The sequence below is a fragment of the Passer domesticus genome, chromosome 7, assembly GCF_036417665.1.
Source record: "Passer domesticus isolate bPasDom1 chromosome 7, bPasDom1.hap1, whole genome shotgun sequence".
Classification (NCBI taxonomy): Eukaryota; Metazoa; Chordata; class Aves; order Passeriformes; family Passeridae; genus Passer; species Passer domesticus.
Window position 1 is genome coordinate 45,525,579 of NC_087480.1, and position 22,850 is coordinate 45,548,428.

General features: G+C 38.3%; 1 protein-coding gene and 1 long non-coding RNA gene across 3 annotated transcripts in view; one reads left to right on the forward strand and one right to left on the reverse strand.

Moving 5' to 3' along the window:
- Window positions 1-22,850, reverse strand: part of SLC44A3 (solute carrier family 44 member 3) — a 91,959-nt gene that overhangs the window by 48,455 nt on the left and 20,654 nt on the right. The window contains exon 2 of one of the 2 annotated variants that reach the window (XR_010366347.1): window positions 19,064-19,166. The exons of the other annotated variant lie outside the window; for it this stretch is intronic. The gene's annotated coding sequence lies outside the window, so the exon portion shown is untranslated. The remainder of the gene's footprint in view (window positions 1-19,063; window positions 19,167-22,850) is intronic. 2 annotated transcript variants of the gene reach the window in all.
- LOC135305057 (uncharacterized) lies at window positions 1,182-22,459 on the forward strand. The gene is made up of 3 exons (XR_010366350.1): window positions 1,182-1,335; window positions 3,915-3,964; window positions 20,573-22,459. It is a non-coding gene; the product is annotated as an uncharacterized LOC135305057 (long non-coding RNA).

Here is a 22,850-nt window from a genome sequence, read left to right on the forward strand (position 1 = left end):
TGTGGTCTGCATTACTTATCACTCTTCTTCTAAGAGGGTTATGAAACAAATACTGGGGGCCAAAGTAAATAATGTTTCAGTGATTGTAGGACAACACATGCCATGGAGGTAGCCTGTTAAACAGATCTGATCAGATCTGCTGGAAGTAGCTCTAAGTTTTCTCATCCATATTAAGAAATTGTACTGCGTGTTTCAGCTCAGCTTTAATTAAACTTGGAAGTGCAAGGATACTTAATTTTCAAACATGGTACTGTGTTCCTTTATACCTTTTTTAAAAACTCTTCTGCAGATATGTTTGTAAATTAAGCCACTAGTCACATCTTTCATGTTGCAACTTGCTTTTCAGGCTTTTCCATGCAAACCCAATGCTGGTATTTCATTATTCTACAACAACTTGGATTTTTGTACGTATCTGTAACTTTGGTAACTGGAAGGAAGTTCCTTGTTGCTCATACTCAAGTTTGTTGCAAGTTATTAAAATTTAGAAATCCCCATGTGTAAATATCACTTCCTGTCTACTAGTGATCAGTGAAGTAGCTTTTTAATAGCGGCTAAAGAGGATAATTTTTTATGCAGTTGTCCATTTTTCTTTAGATTCCATCTCTATATATTATGTGGCAAAGAGTGCTAGGTGTAGTATTGAAAATTTAGTGAGACAGAAAACAAAACAACTGATATCTGAAAAGTTCCATGGTCAGAAGCAAAAGCTCCTGCAACAGAAAAGTTAAGGAGGGAGAGAGAGGAGAGATATGCCTCAGGACAATGATATTAAGTGTTTGAGCCATCAGGGAGAAAACAGATTTTAGAAGTATAGAGAGTAAAGTTTCTCAATCTCCTGTGATTTTTCTTTGTTCCTACTTATAAATAAGAATGAATATTATAAAAAGAATGAATTCAGAAATCTCATGAGTCTCACTCCTAGTCATTATTTCAGTGGCAAAATATAGAAATGGGAGTAAATCCTCCCTGTCTATTAAAAAGCATTCAGAAGGATTAGGAAATATTGAGCAATGGAACAGTAAGGTTTGGGGACAAAACAAAAAGCAGGTATTGAATATGATTCTCATCTGTCATTTCTCATTGTGATAAAGGAGAAAGAGAGATGTAGAAGAACATACTCTTGTTGCTAATATTTGCTGCCCTTCCTGATGCCTCAAGAAATTAATTCTGCAGCTGTCACACTTCATGCCTGGATGTCTCCAGGGATGGAAGAAGAGCGTCAGTGTCCCTGTTTTCTGTGGTTTGTGCCTCTTTATTCTGGGACATTGAATCAGCCATGCTGTTAGTTACTGATGCCATCCGGGCTTTGATGTTCTCAGAGCACATGGTAACATGGTAAGTCACCCTCTGTTACAGTACTTACTGCGTGTACATTTTCCTCCTAAAATTAAACTAATTGAATAATAATTCCTATGAATGATTCAGCTCTTTCTTCTGTTTATGAAATGACACTGGCTAATTTCTATTTTAATTTTTATGTTGTCTTTTTCAACTAATAAAAATTTTTAAACTTTTTTCCCTTCACTGATGACCAGGTCTAAGAGTTGAAAATAGTTGAATAACTGATAGTTTAAAACTATATTAAACCTAATAACTGATGCCTAGATTTATTTTGACTCAGACCTATTTGCCAGCATCTTTTCCAGGGATATATAGGCCTGTTTGCAAGCATGCTGGGACAATACATTTAACCTGAAATAATGGCTCTGTGAGGTTACAGATGACTGGATATTTAGAGTTACAGGGCATTCCTGGAAGCAAACATGACAAACTAGCTGGTTACCAGCTGGCCACATCTACCTTGTACAGTTTTCTAAACTGAAATGTGAATTGTTAGATCACAATATTGTGAACTTTCAGCATGAATGTGAACAGCTAAAGAGCAGCAAGGAGGGGTGGACATATGAGCAGACAATGGACAGATGAGCAGACAATGCAAAATTATCCATCTGTGCTCTGATTCATAGAAATGAGTGGCCTGGGCACAATGAAAGATGGACAGAGTCATTACATGGTTTCATTCTGAAAGGAAGCAATATAAGAATGACAGAAAATAGAATATGCAACAGCTTCCCTTTTCAATCTCTAATATACTCCTTTTGTTTTTTATTTAATCTTTTTTTAGCTCATTACACCAATATTAAAAAAGAGAAAACTAATTAAAAGTAGATAAAGGAAAAATGAGTGTTAGAGACTGACTCACTCTGATTCACAGCCCCATCAAATGGGGCTTGCAGAGTTCAGGTAGTCTAAATTGAAGCAGCCCTGTAGTTACAGCCTATTGGACAGACAGAAGATGTCTCTGGAACTGCCAAGCTTGAACTTATATAAAAATTAAAATTGGCTGAAGCCTGTTGTAATAGGAGTTCAAGTGGACAAATATGAGTAGTAAAGTCTTAAAAATAAATCTTGTGTGCATGCCTGTACTTCAAGTTGAACCCTAGGCAGGCAGTAATCAGCCTGTTACTGAGAGGCACTACTGCAGGTCAGCAAAACCGCAGAATGCAAAATGCAAAATTACTGCAAAAAGATTATTCCTCTGTCCATCTCACACATATAGAGCAGCATGTGCAGCTAGCAGAGTTGTGTCAGTGCTTCCTAGCAGACACAGACTGCCCACAGGCTCCTACAGGCTCAAAAGTCACATTGTCTATATTCTCTGTATTTTTCATTAATGTGTGTAGAACAGCTAAGCTGTAGTACTGTAAAGCAATAAATAACAGTGTACAATTAGAAGTCATTTATCTCCCCTTTAAACACCAAGTAGTAGTGGGTTGCATAATGGCTTTTCCCCATTGCAGTCAAGCAGCCACCTTACCAGAAAAGGGAGCCAACATCAATCTAGACTAAACAGTGTGTTCATCCCTGCAGTGATGCACAAGACCAATATTTGCTGTGTTACAGGGGTCCTTATGAGACAGAGAAGGGGCCCCAGAATATATTTCAGGACCTGACTTTTTCTCTGGAAGGGAACAGAAAGAATTCATCATGCTCCTGCTCCTCTAAGCCATTGTGCTTTGAAAATGTAGCATCTGGTCCAAAATCTAGTGACTGCGGGTAATCTGAGCATACATTTTTCAAACTGTATAAAATGTATTTGCTGCACTTGTTCTGTTCTAAGGCTTTAAGAGGATGCCAGATGTGAACAGTTGAATGTGGATCAGTATTGACCAAGGTGATCTGATCAAGGATTTGGCACTTTTGCAGGATATCTCTTTGGTATTAAAAATGTTATTCTGTCATTGTACTGTGGATTATTTATGGTCCATAGAATTAGTCTACTGATCTTTTTCCTTCCTATTCTACTATTTGCTGTTACAGGGCTATTCTATTCCCAGAATTGTCAGTAATCATCTTTCTCTATCAGTTAGCTGTTGACTGATGTAGAAAACAGTGTAAAAATTTCTGAAGTCAATGGAGCTGAAAGTCTGTAAACAATGCAGGAAGGAACTATGCAGTATCTTTGCATTACAAAATATTTACTTAACAATCATCTCTAAAGTGTATACTTTAGGGAGCAGCTGCTCCAAACAGTCTTCCCTGATGATGGCTTCAAATTAACATAAAGTAAACCCATAAAAGTGGAAACAAGAGACATCATTAACTCTCCTTCATTTATAATATTGAATCCAGCCTTTTTCAATTTAATGAAAGTGTTTATTCCTCTGATGAGACCATTACTGCCAAAACCAACAATTTGATGAATGATTAGTAGCAGTAAATACAAAATGTTTATATCACATTATGTATGGAGCCCAGAAAAATTCATAGCAATATTGAGTCACTGACTTGACTAACTCAACCAGACATGGAAGATGTCTCAGATGGGGGAGGTGGTGCTAACACAAGATGTGCCCTCTTTTCAGACACACACGAAGGATGATCACAACCATTATCTGCTTTGCCGTTTGCAGGACATTGCTATCTGACCACAGTATGAGAAGCGAGGCTTGAGGAACCATATGTAAGTAATGCTGGATTCTGAGAGGTTGTATTTATCTTGTCTTTCCAAACTACACATGTTTATAACCAGTCCTGCTGGAACTCAGTATCACTGCAGATGCTGCAGATTCATCCCTGGCATTGGAGCCAGTGCTGTTTTTTGCAGGATGCAACTGATGAAACTTGCTGAAACAAGTGAAACATCATCATCAAAGGATGATGCCCTTTGAAATCTTCATGCTCCATTTTAATAAGTTTTTTACTGAAATGTTTTACTACACAATGCAGGAAATGGGGACATGAAAACTCCTCAAACTCCATCTCCTTCAAGAAATTGAAAGAAATACTGATCATACTGAATCAATTTGAAATATAAGCAAATAGATATTAATGTTTTAGAATCATGAATATTTCAATGTGGGGGGATTTTTTCTGATGATATCAAAGTACAGTACTTTGGCATTCTGGTTCTTATTTTATCCAGAACTCTATGAAAATGTCAATATTTCACTGTGGTGGAAATACATTTCAGTGATGTTGTTCTCCATTCAGATTCTTGCATTACTGGATGAGTTGACGTGAATCTACATTGTTTTAGTATGCTTGAAGCCCAAGTATTATAAGAGTTAAATGTTCATTAAATAATTGTGTTAATAAGAAAATGTTCTCAATGCACTAATAAAACACTATAAGTAAAGTTGAAACGTTCAATCCAGGTATGTTTTTTGGAAAATAAAGATATTTTATGTACTGTCTCTTAAAGTCTGTATAGTCTAAAACTTAACTGAAACTCTCCTCTGCCAACTGAGTCTCAGAGTTTGAATGAGATGTGGATTTGCATCTGAGTTTTAAGACTCTAACTGTAGCTATTTATTAAGAAGGATCCAGACACTACTGGAACTGCACTTCAAACCCTAATAATGTTAATTTTAAATAATTAATTTAAAGCAATATAGGGACATGTCAAAACAAGATGAGATCCTGTTGCCAGAAATAAAGATGCTTTTGTTTTCTTCAGATGATCAAAAACATATGTGCTTAGATAGTATATGAGAACTCTCTTGCTTATGATGTCAAATCTGACACTAGAAAGGACATAATTCCTCACACTTTCACTTACTTAAGCAGACAGGAAAAAAAGGGAAGTTTTCTACACTCAGTAAAGCATAAATTCAGTGCTCATCTAAGAGAATAAGCCACAAATTAGTGAGGTTTGGACAGTATCTGTGTTGAGTTTTTATGTGCCACCAAGCAGTGGTGAAATAGGACAGTGGGACTGAGCTCACAGTTTGTGGAAAGGCAGATGGGAGAGGGAATCTGGAGTGCTGGTAGGAGGTGTGGTACAAGTGTGGGTGCAGCACAGAGCTTTGGGCTGAGAGAGATGGAAGGACAGGCAGGGCAGCACTGAGGAGCTGTGACCTCGTGCTGTTTTGGAAGCAGAGTGAATATGGTGGGGTAAAGCTTAGGGGCTGGGAGGATGATTTGAGCCAGGCGTGGTAAGAAGGCAGCTGGCAGGGCAGGGTTCCAGGGGCCAGGCAGGGACAAAGGAGCGAGACCTGGGGCAAGGGGGGAACATGGGAATGAACCTTGAGCATAATGAGCTCATGGCACCACCTCAGATGTGGTGTGGGGCTTGGGGCTGAGGAGAGCCAACAGGATGGGCCAGAATTCCAGCAATTCTGGCAGGGCTACAGAGAAGCCATGCCCCAGCAGTGCTCCTGCAGCACGGGCACTGGCTGAGCTCGAGGGACAGCTGCCAGGCCCAGCAATGGCCAGGGACAGGGACAGGACCGGCACAGGCGTGGCAGCCAGGGCGTGGTGAGAACATGGAACAGCAGAGCCGAGAGGACATGGAATGTCAAAATGCCCAGGCCTTGGTTCTGTGCTCACACAATGATAAAGAGGAAGGAGAAAGCAAGAACTCACCAGAGCAAGTGGTAACATGCTCTGTCCCATGATCCAAGTGTTTCCAAGCGGAAACACTTGGCAAAACATGGTTGCTGTCTACAGTGATTTGTGTCAAGTGGCAACAACATTCTGAGAGTCCAAAAATTGTCTTCAGTGCACCATGGAGCAAGGCTGGAGACTGCAGCCTGATAATTTTTTTTTTTTTTTTGGTGGCAAAGTTGATTGAGCAACTTGTTATTCTTTCCTTTTCTCCTTTTCCATCTACTTAGTTGAAGGGTTGTTTTTAATAGTTCATCTGCCATGGGACAAATTACATTTCTAAATTATTTTCAACTACAGAAATTAAAGAGTTCACAGCATCCTTATTATTGCTTTTATTATTATTATGCCTTTTCTTTCTCCAAAAGATGTCCTTTCCCTAATTTAAAAAACAAACATGAATTATATACTCCATATGACAAGCTAAAATTTAGCATCTAAAACCCCCAGAGAAATGAAAGAGTTGACTCCAACATATGAAACTTGCTGAGTAATGCTATCCCTTAAAAAAATTCTACTCCGACTCATGCAAACCACATCCTTCATAAACAGACCTCACTACTCCATGTTGTGTAATGTCTGTGGCAGTTGTGCTGGTTATCAGCTTTATTAGCACTTAATAACTACACAAATATTTTCCAGTTCTTTTGCTTGTTATGTCTGTGTATGGTTATACTAAACGCTGTGTCAGAAATTGCTACGAATAGGACTGTCACATTCCTTAGCACTGAGCAGTAATCCTTCTTTAGAGAGAAGAGGTAATTCCTAACTGAGCTTTTTCCCATGGGTGGTGCATGCATATTTACATGTACACATATGTATGTGGCAAGTATATATATATATAGATATAGATCTAGATATAGATTATGTAGATATAGATAAATTTCAATGCATATACACACTGCTCTATACCTGACCCAAAATATGGTATTTCTGAATGCTACAGTTCATATGTCTTATAACCCACATATAACATCTCACATATAAAGGATTGTACAACCAAACTGCATTAGAGTTTAATGCCTACAGGTAAGAAGATAGAAATAAACATCAAAAGAGTTAATTTTGTGTCATGGAAAATAAGACTTTATGCAGAAAAATAACAGTGAAATCCAAAGGAAGAGGTTGCTCTCTATGTACCTTACTAAAAACCTACCATATCTTAATTCTGCATTCCTTGTGAACCTTAGATTCCTATCCAAGTTCATAAAGTACGGTAAAGTGAAAGTTGGGATTTAAAAAAATCTATTCATTCAGATTTGTGAATGAATATGGAGATGACCACAGCATTTATTTTAGGACACTAGAACAGAGAGATGATAGCATGTGTGCCTCATAAACAGATCTCACTGTAACAAAAATAATTTGTAAAATCAGTGATCTTCCAGCCTTATTTCTTGTGTTGGTTAAACAGTTTCACGACTAAAGATGTCCAGAAGCACAGTAAGATGTGGAGGCTATGGATCATATACTATCTCTAAACATACTGGAATGGGTTTATAAAAATATCAAACTAATTTTCTAACATTTATCAAAAAAATGTCGTGAAATCTCAAGTATTAGAATATGAAGCAGCAGCTAACTCTGGGATATATTCAGCTGTGAAAATAAGAGAACACAGTTTTGTATTTTAATAGAGGAACTTTTCAAGTCATATAACGTTTAGCCATTGTTTCTTATGCAAGAGAAACTCTCTAATCTCCCCATCAACATATACTCGTTGATTTCAATCTCTTTGCCAAAGGCTTTTCTCCACTGACCCAGAAGTTTTGCTTATTATGCACAAGACTTTATGCTACTTGCTTTGATGTGTCACTACATTCAGTCAAATAGTATTTCTATTTCATGGGACATTTTACACAGCTGTGTAAAAGAAAAGACCATGTTTCTCACAGCTACTTTTAAGCTGAGCTAATATGGAAATGAATGACTTATCCTTACAGCAATACAAAGATATATGTGCTTGTACATATAAACAAAAGCATCATAGCTGTCAGCAGAGCTGACAGATAAAGTTTGCAGGTGTCTTTGACCAAGGCACTTAGCTCCCCATGACCCAGTTTCCTTATCTGAGAATGAAAGACAGTACCACCTAGACTTCTACCTTCCTTTGATAGTGTTTTTCAGTTGAAAAAAAGATAGTGTTGTTAGTATAATTACTTTGGTTTGTTTTCTCCAAAACACCTTGGAATCTAAGAGCAAATATAAATACATGCTCTTTATTAGTGGTCCAGTAGTAGGGAAAGAATACTGAATACCCTTACATTTCATCATTTCTACTGTACACTACCACAGGGAGGGAGTCCTTTATGGAATATTATCAGTAATCACTACAGTGCTGAACTACTTGAAGATCATTAGTTTGAATTCAAAGAGACAGCTAAAAACTTCAAACTTGGGGCTGGTTTTAAATGCAGAGCAGGTATTTAACAGGATATTTAAACTCTTGGAACCTAACAAGATTTTGAAATCCTGACGATCACTTTGTGAAAAGCGATTATTGTCCCCAAAGCATTTCTGACAGTCACATTTGCTTTTACTTGTGATAGAAATAACACAAGCACAATATTTCTCAGAGGATTTCAATGCCTTGTGTTTTGATGCTGGTCAGAAGTCCTAAGTCTCTGGTAGGACTTCTGACCAGCATCAAAAGTCTCCTTTTTGTAGCATATGCGAGTGTAGTATGAGATAGTACAACTAATGATGATGATGATGATGATACTAAGATGGATTAGCTTTGCACAGTCATGGCCTCTAAAATTGAGATTGCAATATTTCAAGTACTTTTTCCTAATCTACCGAATTTTTAAACAATGTGGTTTAGTAATTATGGTGCAAGATATGTCTGTTTGCCTGATGATGCAAACCATAAAGAATGCATGGCATTTATTCTTTGTTCATTTCTGAGCATTATTTCTCAGGTAGTGCTTGAGACTATCTACAAGCTAGACATTCTGGAGCCTGAGTACTTACAGGATATCTGGCTTTGTGCAGTATTGTGATAACCGGAATCATCCAGCACATTTTTGCCAATGAAAATGTCATAGACACAGAGAACTCTCAGCTTGGAGGTTTCTTTTGAGAAGGTCTAGTCTTGTTGACTTTGAGGGCATGAATCTGTTTTTGTGGGCTTTTTGCACAGGGTTTGTTGGTGGGAATTATGTTGACTTCTGAAGTGGCACCTGTTATGTATCAACAGTTACCCACATATTCAGACTAGTCTTTGACAGCTTTGCTTATATAGTGGTTTAAACACGAGTGAGCCTTTATAACTGAACTGTGTATCCAGGCTCCCTGAACACAAGCACGGCTATGCCTGCCCAGCCCATGCCCACTGCCAGGCCCCTCACAGCTTGCAGCAGTGTCAGCTGCCAGCCAATGTGCCATGCTGTTCCACGATTTAATCTTTCACACACAAGGGCCTGACCAGAAGGAAACATTACCAAAATCTGTCATAAGCAATGCTGGTACCTAGAGCACATCAGGCCCCAACTCGCCTGGACTTGGGACTTGTATTTGCTTTGGCATAATAGAAGTAGGCTGTATACCAAAGCAAGGTTAGAGGGTTGTTTCATACTTGTTCCCAAATAAATAAATAAGAGATCTTTCTGCATAAATACGTTGCAACTTTTACAATAGATTTTGTTTTGAAATTTGCTATTTCCAAATACTTTGGAAGAATCAGAAATTCAGTATTTAATGTCTTCCTGTAGGGTCTTGGAACAGACTGTTGGAGTGGGAGGTCTCTGGCAGAGTTCTGAGTACACAGGAATCACACATTAAGAGCAAAGTTCCTATGAGTTTGGAAAGATTTTCAGCCATATATTTGACTTTTAAAAACATCTGCCTTCATTCATTTCCAGCATGTTTATTTAATTTGAGACAGATGTCTCTCATTAGCCTCTTGGTGGGGCTTGGCTCCCTGAGGCAGTGTCATGCTCTGCGCTGCTCGCTGCTGCTTTTTGAGTTTCTGAAAGAAGAGCTTTCAGAGTTCCTCAGCAGAACAGAAACAGGTATAACAGGTCAGAAGCCACACTATTTTTTTTCCTGCAGTAGAGTTTATCAGTCCACTTACCTATTTCCAAGTCTCTATTTGGATGACATATTTTAAGAAATTGAAAAATATGTCACTGGATGCCAAACCCCTCCTTTTTCAAAAGTTTCTTCTAGTGCACTTTCTCCTCATTACTTATCTGGTTTCTTTTTGCAATAAAGCTGAAATAGATCAGTACATTCCTGGTACCCACTGGATCTACCTAACTGTGGTTGGATTAGCTGGGTTTCTAAGGAACCAACAAGCTGAAGTGCTGGCCCTATAGCTAGCAGAAGGGATCAAATTGCTTTGTTCAGCTGTGTTTTATCCAAACACTTACTGCATTAGGGGAATATTAGGGGAAACACATTCTACCATAATAATTTGTCTGTAATTAAGCTTTTGCTTTCATCAGTGTGGGAAAAGAAACTTTCATCTGGCTTTAGTGCTGGCCCCTCAAGTCTGATGCAAGGGAGTCGTTAGAGTTACTTTTTTAAAACTGGAATTCTGTGTGCTAGGGAAGAGGAAAAAGAAATAACTAAATGTTTCATTTTGTGGCTTAAAATCTATGACAAGAAAATGACGGGAAAGTTATTAAACTAAAATTCATATTTACAGAAAGAAAATATCTTTGTATCAAAAAATATCTGGTGTTTGCTTTCTGGTAGTTGTACACTTTCAATCCACAAACTAGCCAGTTTATTTTCAGAGATTAAAAGACTATTCTTTTTTAAAATTCAGACTTTCATTACATCACTCATGCTTTTCTTTCTCTGCTCCATGAATCTGGGAAAGATTGATACAAAAGTGGGAGGCTATGGAAAAGGAAGAACATCTGACTCACACAATTAGAAATTGTGGCCAAACCATTCTGCAAGAAGGAGGTAAAATGTCCTGGGAAAATTGAAAACTATTTTTTGGAAACAAGAAACGCCAGCTGTGTTCAATGGGTCTGTGTGAGTCTCCGTATTTGGTGTACCGCTCTAAACATGTACTCACCTACACACACTAGAAATTAACACAAGTAGCAACTGAATTAATTAAACCAATTAAAATAAATGCACTTTACTAAGGCCTCTTTTTGAAAGAATAGTTTGGATATTTACACATATTAATATTTACATATGTACACATAATTTAAAGACTGATAATTAAATAAGCAAAATAGAATTTTTCTTTTGACTAATAATAGATTTTTATGCTCAAAATGATGCAATCAGTTGTTTAATTTAAAGTTTGTACTCAAAGACAACTCTATTTTGGAAAAGAAGGAGCCCCTTTTTGATATTTGGAACTGTTACAGTAGACTGCAGTTATGCATCTGACTTGAGCTGTCATAATTTTTTTCATTACTAGATAGTTTTTATTATTTATTTACCTATATAGTATATATGGGAGAGCGGTCTTTAACAAGCAAAATTTAGTGATGTCCACTATTAAATGTGTGAACACCTGAGATTTCAAAATATTTCCTTCGCACATGAAAAGTTAAGTAACCAGAGCAGTGTAACTGTGAGAATTTCAGCAGGGCATACAAGACCTCTCCAAATGTGACAGGGTGGAGAGGCTGGTGGGACAAGAGCTGCACAGAGACTGCCAAGTGCAGGCTAAGGTCCCTGTCCTCAGGGATGGCCACTGTCACCTATAGCAGTAGTGCTGGATACAGAGGCAGGGACTGAGGCTTATTCCCTCCTTATTAGACCCTAGACTGGCCTAAGAAGATTATGTACTTTTTTCATGCAGCCAGCTGAATCACTTCATTTTTTCTGATCTGACTAGCAATGAGGGCAGGAAGGTTTTCTGTTGGAGCTGTGACAAACGTTGCTTGGGCTGTGTTATCTGACTGCAGGGGCAAACAGGAACAACACGGCTGTGGGAACAAGTGGATCCTGAAGAAGGTAAAGGGGAAGCAATGTATCTTTGAGACAGAACTTGGACTCACTAGAGGTTTGTATTTCAGCTACAAAAGGCAAAATATCTAATTAAAAATACTTGAAAATGGTACTGAGCTACCAAATGAGAATTAGGAGAGCAAAGCATCTTGTAGAGTGCAAACCCAAATGTTAAGGGTTTTTAGCACAATTTGGCTTAAGTTATCCTGAGTGCTGTCAGGCAACATGAAGACTTACCAGTTTCAAGAGGAACATGGATGAAAAGAGAGGTCTTTCTTTGTCTTGTTAACAAGAGATGACAGAATCAGAGGCTGCCTCTTTGTGCAGCATTTCATTCTGTATTTCAGAGCCTAGGGAAGATTCACCAGATAATGCTGTTTGTCGTGTCTGTGTGTGCATGTTGGCTGCCCCTGTGATAATGCACATTTCTAGCTTATGCATAAGAAGACAAGTAAGGCATTAACTGTGACTAAGCAACTCTGGTACCCAGTAAGACCTAAGTCTGGACTGCATGGGCCTGGCTCCTGAAAAGAGTCTTGGAACATTCAATGGAAAAATACTGTCCTTCTGACTCTCACTTGTTGAACTTTAGCCAGTATTCTGCTGAAAACAGGAGGGAGAGACAGCAGGGAGATGTCTGTAGTCAAAAGGAACCTGAGGTAGGGGAATAAAAGCCTTGGAGTGTAGTGTAATACCAAAGCCCTGGGGAAATATCTTTGGAAAGAAGACCACTTCTGCAAACTCTCTGTGACTGTGAGACTCTCTGGAATCAAGAGAGATTTTGTCCAAGGTCAGAAGACCTTGTGTTTTGCACATGCTGTTCAACAGATGGTTGATTGGATTCCTTTATTTTGAGGTTTCCTGGGGATGAAAATCCCCAACACAGTGGACAGGGAATTGAAAGGACCCAAAAAGAAACAATATGTTCTTTGGGCTTTTCACCATTTGAATGACTGTGTGGAAGGCAGCCCAGGAAAATACTGGAGTCCTGCTGGGAATATGATCAGAGGGTCTGTTTGTCCTTTTGTCTTTGGTAGTAAATGCAGTATCCAGATCAAATGTTTACTCAACTTCCTGGATGGATGAAACACTAGAGGGGTCCAGGAAGACATGACATTGTATAACCATAATGACACTGGCAAACAGCATGGATGCCAGAATTCTGAGCTACTCGCTGCATGTTCTAGGCCCTGACAGGTTCCTTCTCCTGTTTAGAGAGAGTCCCAGTAATAAATTTTAGAAACTGGTTTCCAGGCAGGTGGTGCGCCTTGACAGTCTCTAATAATGTCATGGGCAGAGCAGAGCGTTTGCAGAATGTGCAAACTGCCCAGGGGTCTCCACATCAACTTGGCTAAATGTCAATTCAGGCATGAATAGACAAAACACATGAGGTAAAGCCTGAAGAATTAAACTGCATTTCATAAATAATTAAGATAAGCCCTCTTTAGGTTAGGTAAGATTTTCACTGGAAAATCCTGTTCTATTAAGCAACAAAGGAAAATTTTGGGATGGTTTCAATGAACATGAGACCATTACGTGATTTGCCCACAATGCGAAAGCAGAGAGCAGCACTGTGGGGTAGAGAAGACCTGTATGGATGCACTTGCAAGACACAAAGCCAGTTATGGAGCACTTTGGAGTTTACTCTGTAGGTGGTTGCTTCTAAATGGTTTTACTCCTGTAGGATTTTGGTTGCTACTTGGTGGCTGACATAATTAATTCCTCCTTTACTATATGTGTCTAATGCAGTCATTATAAACTGACTGAGAAAAACTTGTACATAATGCTTTCAAGAGTTTTTTGTACTTTCTTTGTCACAGGCAAAATTTACTGAATCTTTTCTTTCCATTATTTGCTTTTTAATTTATTACTATACAGTTTTGAATAGTCTGTAGAGTTCAGCGGCACAATGTGAACTTATTCCTTATTCCAATGAATACATACATAATAGAACTGAGTTCTCTGACAGTATTTTGGTTGGAATAGTGCTCAGAGGCCAGAAACAGTAATGGAATGCAACCCTGGCACTCTTTTCCTTCAGCACATTGCTTGCAGATGATGATGATTAGAGTAATAAAATCTTCGCCATTTCATGTGATAAGAAGGAAAGAAATACAGGTTTGTATAAAATATCTGTGCAGCAGAAATGCACATACAGGAGGTGTTAAACTCATCTAACAGAGCTGCTTAGAGTTTCCAGAGGGTTTAGGCCAAAGATTGTAATGTTTTCTTTGCAAAATATATTTAATAAAGTAATACATGTCAAACTTTCAAAGGAAGAATCTGAGAGTAAACTAATTTATGCCCTTTTTTTGAGACACAGAGTTATACCCATGCTAAAACACAAACTCCAGCTTATTTTTCTAATCTGTTTCACAATACAAAAATACAGGAATTTTGCTATAAAACCTGTCTAGCAGTTTAAATTGAACTGTTTAAAAGGAGTAAAATAAAAGTGCATCTTTTGTCTAGAAGCTTTATTTTTTTGTCTAAGTAGAATTAGAACTCCATCTACACCATCTAGAATTCAAAAGCAAGAAAAAAAGAAATTAAGTGGAAAGATAACTTTATTTCCCTCCTAATTTTGAGGGCTAAACATTGTGATTTGATGGATGTTCCTGTCATTTCTATTGTACACCTAAAAGAAGCAAAGAAAAACAGAATACCCAGAAGAAATACTGGGGAGTGCATGCTGCTTTTATGGTGGAGCAAACTAGAATGCAGGGTTGGCTATGGTTTTTCACCCCTATGAAAGCACGATCAGCTGAGAAGCTGAGCCCCAGAGACCAGGACATCCTCAGAACCACACCTGTAGGAGGAAGTTCATGCTTGGGAACTAAAGCCATTAAGACATTGCAATTTAGCAATCCCCAGTCCTGAAACAAATTGCAGATATTCCCCAGATGTGAAGTTGTGAAATCCAAGGCTCCACAGCAGGAGACTGAGAGTTAGAAAGGAAGCAGACAAGGTTCTCTAACAAGGTACTGCATGGTATCATGAGCCCCTTAAAAAAGATTATATATATGTATATATTCTTTGCCAATTACACATTTAAATAAATCACAGTTTGCTAGTGAAAACCTATCTGATAGAAAATTGATGACCATTCCCACTATTGCTTTTTTATAAGGCCTTCATTCAGAGTTGAAGAAACATTATTTCTTACATAATTTGTTCCAGTTGGCCTTTCAAAATAAAATGTAGCAGATCCAACTAAAACTAAAAAGCTAAAGCAGTAAAAACCTAGTCAGGTTTCCATTAATTTTAATTTGATTAATTAATTAATTTAATTTCCATTCCTTTCCATTAATGGAAGGGAATGGAAATCTCACATTCCACGTCTTCCTCCGGTGTTACGAAACCAAAATCATCATTAATCAAAAAAAAAAAAAATCATCATCTATTAATCTCTCTAATAGGTTATCTCTAACATCAAGAGCTGCAACATCTATTGACTTTATGCTATAAATGCAAGGAATATACCTCTAATATTAATTTGTGCTCTATGTAAAGAGCATATAAAAATTCACTCAGTTCTAAACCTTTTTTAAAAGAAGTAAGCCCCATCCTCAAACTCTTTGCTGCCAGACGTACAAAACATCCTACGTGGATAGCAATCAAATAACGTTCATTTCTGAAACAAGGCCTCATGCAATTTTTAGGAAAGCAGCTCTTCTTTCTGGAAGGGATAGGCACGACCTGATGGCCTACAGATGTGTTCTGAAAACTGCCTTTGGCCTTGCTCACAGAGCACCAGACGGAATCATGAGATTCCTTTCACATATGACTGTTGCAGTCTATATGCTTAGTCACTAGAGCTATAAATAGTCTAATTACTACTTCTTTTTTTTTTAACCATCAAAATTTATCAGCCACTTTCAGAGGGAGATCTTCCTCAAGGAATTAGCACCAACTTGAACACATGGCTAGTTTAAATAAAAAAAAAAATGGTTAAAACTTAAAAAAATGCAAATATATAGAGTAGTTCCCCCAGCAAAAAAATATTGGATTTGCTGCCCTGAGGTCTCACAAAGAAATTTAGCTTTTAGTGGTGGGTGTGGGAGGCAATGATAGGAAGGAAATGGTAACAATTTCTAGTCAAATATTCAACCCTTTGCCAAGTCTGTCTTCTTTTGGAACTCACAACATGTATTCTTTATTGCAAAAATCTGTTAATAATTATCGTTCTCCAGAAAGCACCCTGGTTTCCATATCAGATTCCCATGGTTTCTGCTGGGAATGGTTCTTAAAACAGCAGAATGGAGCCTCACCTAACCCTGTGCTTACTGCATTATTCTCAGTGTGTTGCCAATGGTATCACATTTCTGTTATACTGTGGTTTCACCAGAAAACCATGAAAAATTTTGTAGTCAAAAGACTATGAAATGATCACATCTAAAGCTCATTGAAGAAATAATTGGAAAAAGACTAATGTTAACTTCAGAGGTTTCCAATTCTAAAGTGTTCTTTTCACTGTGTAGTGCATGACTCCTTCCTCATTTTTCTGAAAATTGTGAAAGGGACTGAAACTTAAATTCAGTCCCAAATTCTTCACATATTTTGGGGATGTACTAATGAGGTCTGAATTGTGCAGCTGACCCCGCACTAATGGCTGAATAAACCACCTCAGTTAACAGGCACCTTAAGGGTATAGGTTATTTGTGCCTTTTTAAAAGCTTAATCTATTTGATTGCCATACATATAATGCACTGAAGGAGGGGGAAGGTGAAAGGTCATTTGTAGACAAAAAAGTTTAACCAATGGCTTGCCTGTAACTAAAAGCAGACAATCCAAGTCAGTAACATTTCAATTCTGGTTGACTAAACCAAAATTTATTATTCAGGAACTATACATTATATGGTTTCAATTTGTTTAAATGAAACCCTCGGCTTTAGAAAAATTCAGATATCTCTTTATTCCTTTTTTTTTTAATTAAGAAAAAAAATTTTCCTAGACAGGTAGCATAACAAAATATTGGAATATATTTTGCTAATGTTTAAATATCAGTTTGAATTTTCTGTATGGCTTTTAGTTTTGCTACAAATGAAACTTGTAAAATGATCTTCATAGCGACAAAGAACTCCTTTTTTAGAGGACATTTTCTCTCAAATCCCTTTTAATTTCACATACTAAGAAGTAGCTCCTCTCCCATGACATTGCAGATTTGACTCACATACTGTGATGATGAGTGGAAAGCACTCTGTGCTCACAGCTGTGTTCTGTGACACATTTTGGCACTGCTATGAAATGCCTTATAAAGTATTGTCCTGGCTGGGTCTTCAGCATATTTTTCTGAGATAGTTTTGCGTGATTTGCACACAATAAAAAGTTAAGTAATCCAAAACCTGCAGATGTACAATGAGGAAAAGGCTTGCAGGGATTAAGTGATGTAGAATTTTAAACATATAAACGAAAAAAACAGCTATCAGCAGTCTCCAGTGACATGGCTTAATTTGGTTTGTTATGAGAGATTCTTGAGTCTTTATCTTTTCACTTAATGAGAATAATAAAGATTTTTGAGAATAAACAGAGTCATAGGTTCAGCCTACAGGAGGAGACTGAGGGGAGACAGCATCGCAGCCTTCAACATCCTTGTGAGGGAAAGCAGAGGAGCAGACACTGATCTCTTCACTCTCTTGACCAGTGACAGAACCCAAGGCAATGGCCTGAAGCTGTGTCAGGGGAGGTTTACACTGGTATGAGGAAAGGGTTCTTCACCCCATGGGTGGCTCAGCACTGGAACAGGCTCCCCAGGGCAGTGGTCACAGCTCCAGCCTGACAGAGCTCAAGAAGCGCCTGGACAACGCTCTCAGGCACATGGTGTGACTCTTGGGGAGTCCTGCACAGGGCCAGGAGTTAAACTCTGTGGTTGTAATGGGTCCCTTTCAATTCAGCATATTCTGGGATTCAATGAAAGCTTCATGCCACTTTCTGCTTCATATTATAGTCAGAGTCTGCATAACCCAAGTAATGTATTCTATATTGGTCGTGTTGCTTTAGCGTACTTTAATTATACTCCTATATATTTTTCAGTTCTTCTGAAGCACTGCTTCATCCAGTCTATGGTGTGAAATATTGAAAGATCATGGTAATATCTCATTGTAAATAACTGGTGGATAGATAAAAATATGTTTATCTATACCATATACATACATGGGCTCATCTGACCATACACTATCCCTCTCTATATAATTTCTATTTTTTTTCCAAATGCCTAATTATCCTTGTGAACACCATGACCTCAGCATGGTGCCTTCACACCAGCTGTCAAAAGATGCCTCAGCTATAAAAAGCTGTATAGATGAGACAGTGTGGAGGAAGGAGACACTATCTTTACACCAATATATAGGAACATGAGATGCAGGACAATGGTGGCCTTGTTTTGTGAACTTGGGTCTTATGTGGAACACAGAAATATGCCAGAGTTCATAAATCCCTGTCAATGCTTAACAATTTTTCACATTTATACTCTGAATATTCTTGCCCTTTTGCTGATTAGGGCTGTTCAGCTGGACTCGTTCATCTTCTCCCTTCTAATCTCTGGGTTCTTGGATCATTCCCTCTGCCCTCCAGTCTCTCTTGTCCATTCCATTCAGTGTTTCTTCTTCTCCTTTACTGAGTCTCCTTTTGAGAACTTCCCTTCTTAGTAGAATTTTATCCTAACCATTCATGAGCCACCTCTCTCTTCCCCTGACAGCCCCTGATTTCTCCCACACTTTTTAAACCTGCTCCCTTTCTCTCTTAATAGGAATCTACACAAAGCTGCTTCTAGAATGGCCTCATTGTAACCACCAGTAAAACTTGAACATTAAATACTTTCAGGTTTAGTGCTGCAGTCCAAAGACCTCATACCTATTTTTCAGTTACCTTCAGTGCTCCTGTTAAGAACAAGCCTAGCAAACTTTTATTTAAAAAAAAAAAAAAAAAAAAAAAAAAAAAAAAAAAAACCAAAAAAAAACCACCAATCTATTTTTCTACCCTGGTTCCACAGTCAGCAAAAGATGCTACACTTATAATGTTCACTGAAATTCTTCAGGGGCACTGGCAGCCAGACAATGGGGAACATGAAATGCCTGTGGACCACACTGTTTTCAGGATCAGTTTTCAGTGTAGTTGCATACAACTATCATTTCCAGAAAAGAGCTAGCAGGCACACCCTCTGGTAAATGAGACAGTCCTTACTAGGAATTTGAAAAGCAGGAAATTACCTTTCATGTGAAGACACTTTACTGTGAAAAAAGCCCTGTACCTGTCACAGTTTTAACAGTTCAGCACTTTGCCATTGCCAGCATGTTTTCTACGTTGCCAGGACACTTCTTGTCCTCTTCTGTTGGCTTCAAAGCATTTTAAACCTGAAATTTTAAATGCTGAATTAGAAAGGAAAACTGTATCTTCATCAACTATTCCATTTGTTTCAGTAAACAAGGTAATGAGAATGTTATTGTAGCATCTGAGACAGACAGTCACTTAGGATTGATGACATCAGTGGGGTCAGTCATAATATCTTGTGACTTTATTTATTTCCTTGTTGTTGATACAAATCATATCCCCTGTACCAGTTCTACTTTTGATCAGTCCCTTCCTACCAGCATCAAAACTGAACTTCACAGAGGAGGCATGTAACTTAAAGCTACAGTTTGGATTCTTGTTTTAAAGGATCCAACTGTGCAATCCTCTGTTTGTTCAGATGTGCTTTTCTTCTCAGCTGCTCGCTCATTTCCTAAGATACAATGAAATATCCAAGTTGCCCAATAAATCCTCTGATATAATGTTATTTTATGGAAGCTTGTATAAGAAAAGGCAGCAGCTTCTAACCTTTCAGGCTGACTAATTTCCAGTCCATTTCTTTACAGGCAGAGGTGTTAGTCATTGTTTGCCACTGTTCTGTCCAGGGGTGTTGCCAGGCCAGTTTATAGTAATGCCATATTTTGGAACACACCTGTATAGGTCCCAAATCACCCTTCACACCGTAATGTTTTTGCAAAGAAGGCTCCATTATTCCCATTCCAGCCATGCCTAGACACGGGTGCATGCAAAATCAGAGTTTTCCCCTTAACAATGGGGTATCTGCTGGCCGTGCTTATGAGCTACATTCAATGCCAAAAAGCTACCAGTGCTTCCAGGGCAGTAACATCTGAATTCTGGGTTCACTTCAGGAGAGGCATATCAAGCATTCTGTTAAACAAGTCCTGTGACCAGATGAAGAACAGCTGCCTGTTTGCCTGGGAAAGGAGAGCACTTCATCCTGACAGCAGCTGGGCACGCTCAGGGAGGAAAAGCTGCTGGGGTACAGCCTGGGGCAGCAGTAAGTCAAGACAAGTGTAGACCAGGAGGCTGCTGTGAGAAGGGGACTCACCTGCTGCAGGGAGCAGCTCTAGAGCCAGTATCACCAATGATGGGTAGAAGGCAGCCTTAATGATGTGAGGTAGGAGCAGACCTGTTCAGTTGGTCCTGCAGACCAGATATCTACAGTGGTTTTACAGACAAGTTCTAGAATAGTCCTGTTTCCAAAAAGGCCAACTATATTTGTGCAGATACGGAGTGTCCAGGAGCAAAACACAGCAGAACAGTGCTTTTTTTATTATTACAGATTTACACTTTTCTGGTTTGTTATTTGTATAGCCAGTGATATACAATTCTATTGATGTACAGCCTATCTTAAAGGAAAAGGCAGATATGGCATGGAAGAGCCTCAGGTCCTCCTCACATTTCTGACTGGCACAGCTCAATATTGTGTTTTCCTATTTTCTATACCCAGGAGGATGTGCTGTGGCTTACTGAAAAGATAAGACTGCAGAATGCACCAGTCAAAGTGGATTTGTCAATCACCTGAAGAAGAGCCATCTTGTCCTTCCCTTAATGAACCAGTACCCCAGGAATTCTGAGCTGCTGCATATGTAACAATATTCAAGATAATTCCATTGCATTACTAAACTCACAAACATGAAGACATTTTTTTTAGTATTAATAATAAATTCCAGACCTTTTTTTTTTGTGCAGTCAGTCTCTCACCATTCATTCTGTGGTGCAATGATAAAACAAGGAAATGAGAAATGGAAATTCTGGCACTAAAAGACAAACTCACTGCAGAATGAAAAGGAAGTATCTCTATAAAATTATCATTGAAGAGCTGTATTACAGGAAAGAAGTGTCAAAAATCTTCTCTGTGAATTCATATCTGAGGACAAGAGAGTTTTCACCTTATATTCTTTGTAATAGCACAAAATGTGAACTGTCTTATTTAATCAGAAAAATGCAAATGCATTTTATAAAAGTTTTGAAATTGGCATGTGTTTATTTGATTTCATTTTTACAGTGGAGCCACTTTGGCTCCTTTACTATGGCTTTCTTTTAGATCTTCACTTTCGAAGAAAAGAGAAGCAAATTGTATTTCAGTTTGAAAGCCTTTGTCATAAGTAACACAAAACTTCATCAGCTGGACTGCTAACACCCAGACCTGGTCTCCTCCTAACACCGTGTCAGCTCTGAGCCTTGTTGCCCTTGCACAGCCAATTTGATCACAGGAATACAAAAATTGATAGTTTGGGGGTTTTGTTATAGTTGGTTCTTTTCTCTTTTTTCCACCATGTCACTGCACAGGCTACAGGAAAAAAAAAAAATTCCATTTCTGCTTACTCTAATGAAGTACAGTTGATCTTAGGAGAGATGTAGTAGCACAAATAACAACTAAAGCCACAATGAGTAATTTCAGCAGAAATTAAGTAATTGGAAGACCTTCTTGTGAACTGGACACAACGTGATACATTCACTCCAGAGATTTTCAACAGTGGAATTACACAAAGATTTAATGTGGCCAAGGGCAAGAAACTTGATCATGCCAAGAGGAGTGGCATCTACTATGTCAATACATACATCAGTCATCAGTACAGCAACCTGATACAGCAAACAACTTCAAATGCAGCTGGACTGTATAATCCCTTAAAAATGAACTGATGTGAGCTCATCTGTATGGGTAAAAGAAACCCATCAGAGGTCAAGGAGCGTTCCACAGAAGCAGTTACGCAAAAGGAACAAACTGTACCCACCTATGAGAAGGCACAAAACATGCACTGGGACATTTCCCAAAGTGTAGAGGAAAAATGAGCAGAAAGAAGGCAGCAAAGCATAATCAGGCCTTAAGCTCTCTCTTAAGGATGGTGCAAAGAAAAGATTTTCCAATGATTTGTCCTTCCTCTTGGTTGGTGGGATTCAGGCTGCCCAAGACTGAACAAATGACCCCCACTTAGAGAAGAGTGAAACTCTGAGGAAAAAGAGGTACTGATGAGAGCCTATATCTTAATGGACTTTACCACAGGAAAAGCTGGGATGCCATAGGGCATTACAACTCTAATTCACTAACTTGTTGAGCCATCTTAGCTCAGGACTAGTCTTTCCCGATTAAAAGAGACTTTCACATCTAGTCTTTCTGATTAAAATAGACTAACTACTAAATTACATTTCCAAGATCTCAGTATTTGTCATGAAGCTTTCAGCCACATAAGCTGTTTTTACAATCTGCCTTTCTACAACATTTTGAGTGATTTGCCCATAAACTGTGAAGCCTTGTTATTTGTAAATGGCACCTTTGCCCAAACAACACAGTTTTCCTTAGTTGTATAAAGATGCAAAGATGCATGATCAGGTGTTTTGGTTTTTTTTCTTTTTCATTTATCTGAGATTAATTTACATGAGAGGTGTCCCTAAAGCCGTTTCTGTGAAGGAAGCAGTCCTAGAGGTTTTAAACTTGCAGCTTAAGGAAGTGTCTGAGTAACAGCATCTGCATCACAAAGATATTTTGCCATTTTGAATAATCTCAGACATTACAAAAACCCATAGTAATATTTAATTTAAGTAATTTTCAAGTAACTGCTTTGCAGTGGCTGTTGAAAAATTGCATCTTATTACTGATCTCTAGATTGTCTAGCTTTAATTTTCAAGCACTATCTGGCATCATAAGTGCATCTGTGACTTAAAAGAGCCACCTCTTCTGCAGGCAGTTTAGTTTAGGTTAGCAGCAGCTGTTTCTTGTTCTTCAT